The sequence below is a fragment of the Lissotriton vulgaris genome, chromosome 9 (assembly GCF_964263255.1).
Source record: "Lissotriton vulgaris chromosome 9, aLisVul1.2, whole genome shotgun sequence".
Classification (NCBI taxonomy): domain Eukaryota; kingdom Metazoa; phylum Chordata; class Amphibia; order Caudata; family Salamandridae; genus Lissotriton; species Lissotriton vulgaris.
Genome location: NC_141697.1, coordinates 1,219,035,841 through 1,219,038,238, shown reverse-complemented (window position 1 = coordinate 1,219,038,238; position 2,398 = coordinate 1,219,035,841).

Here is a 2,398-nt window from a genome sequence, read left to right as displayed (position 1 = left end):
ATATAATGTCAGGAGGTCATGACCTCAACCTTTTCAACTGTGCTAGGACCTAGGGTGAGCAATTCCATCCAGGTTATTGCAAATAAAGTTTTTAGTGTTGGAGTTTTTTGCGATAGTCTAACAGTTGATAGTCTACTCGATAGTCGATAGTCACGGAGTTGTAGCTTTGTTTTGCTTCCATTGAACTAACTAGACAAACACACCAGCAACCAATTATTTGTAGATGACACAATCAGGACTGAAGACAGTGTCTTCAATGACCTTGAGTGAGGAGGTCGTCCCTACCCTTACATCACCACAAACACAATGCTATAGAATTGCTATATAAATGATCCTCCCTTTCCGTCCCTTTTGATAATACAGTGGAGTGACATTGTGGGAGTTGAGACTTGTCCTTGCGAAACTCAAGGGTAACCTAGTGAGATAGTCAGATCTTTGCAACCCATTCGTGTCCAGCCTAGCTGTATTGATACAAGTGTGAAGAACGTCTTTGATGAGGAATTTCTGAAAATGTTGGTGAATGCTCGCTACTGGATAATACTGAGGAGTTTGCGTATTGTCATTCAATGTTTCCTCGCTGTCGGTGGGGTTGGGGGCGAAGGGTCGTCACACTGTGTAAAGCAGGAGCCTTTAGCCCCAGATCTACTGCAGAGCTTGGGACCCTCTCTACCTGGTGTGTGCTTAGGAGCAGGTCTGGGACTTGTGTCCCCTAAGTTGGTGCCTCCAGGCCCCTATGGCAGACTTGCAGGAGTTTTCCCCTGTGTGTGTATATGGATGGAATGGAAATGCGCTGCTTAGTTCTGTGAGACAGACACCCTCCGATTTGTTACTATTGTAAATATTTTTCATGTCATTGTATGATGTTTCCTCTTAGTAATCATTTTCTATCCTTTATGTTGAACAGATTGTTGTGGGACATTCGCCTTTCTACATGGTCACCCCAGATTTTTTGTCTTTTGCTAGACCCTATATGTTTGCAGACATTACTCCAAATAACCGGTTCTTAAACCTGATTGAATTGTCTTATTCCTAATTGACACATTTAAAGTGCCTGAAAGTCCCTAGTATAAGGTGTAGTGTAGAAAGTGCATCCAGGGCCAGCTAGTTAAATGTCACTAGTGTACAGCAGTGCCTATTGTACCACCCACTACAGTGGCACTGCAAACATGACTTCAGTCCTACCCTGTTTAACCTGAGGGCAACTCTGCAGTACAACCTGTCAAAATAACTATTTTTGACACGAGAAACCCTTTTGTCTAACTATTAATAAGCCACCCCTGTGTAGGCCTTGCAGCCCACAAGGTAGGTGCATGATATTTAAAAGTGAGACATATAGAAAATGAATGTTACCATCAATGCTTAATAGGAGCCAGTGTCTGCTGGTGCTTGGCACTTAATTCTTAAGACCAGCACTTGTGACTGTCGCCACATGGGGGTACTGTTTGTCTGTTTTTAAGGTGAGCACATCAGCAGCGTTTAATATTTCAATATACATAAAAAATTGATAATACCAGCTGTCCAGGCTATTTTTACAGCTTTGGGTAGCTTTGAATTGTCCGAATTGTCATACTTACAGAAGTGTGATGGTTAGTCATTGTGTTGGTATTGGCATTGGCAGAATTGGCATGGGCAATCGGTGGTGCAAGCTGCAGTGGTCTTCTGAGAAGGGTCCTGGCACTTATTATATTTATTTTTACCAATAAAGTACTGGGTAATGTCCCTACAGTGACAGTGCCCAAAAATATATTTTCACTGTGGCAAGCCTGGTTTTCCTCTGTAGAAAATCAAAGTACAGAATAAATTACTAAGACTGTATCTCAGGAAAGGGACCTTCAAGAAAAAAATTAAAACTATATTTTGATTAGTTATTATAAATCCAGTTCAATTGTGAAGTTGATTTTTAATAAATATTAAGGAAAATTAACTTTTAGAAAGTTATATTTTTCCTGCTTGCAGTTCCTGGGAGTTAATTTGCTTTAGCTCTCCAGCTTCTCCCAGCCAGTGCTCAGGCTTGAATAGATGTGAATGAGGTGTGAAATGCTTTCCAGAAGCAAACAATATGCTGAGCTGAATGTCCAGAGTTGACGCATCTGAACTCCATAAAATATTCAGAGTGGGGGCTGTGGGCATCCTGTAACACCATACTGTCAATTCCTGCTTGACAGGTCTGTTGCGCCACATGTAGTACTTAGGGCACACTTGAAAGGGAGAGAACAAAATGCCGGGAAAATTCTTATGGGTCCCCTGTCTGGTTGCTGAAGGACTCTGCTTTTGGTCCTAGCAGACATGTTTCCAGTGGCGGCTCTCTGCAATAAAAAATGAAGGGGCGCGAAGGTGCTGCTCACCATGAATGCGGAGCTGGAGCACGACCACTGCGGCACTTCTCCTTTCCATGAGC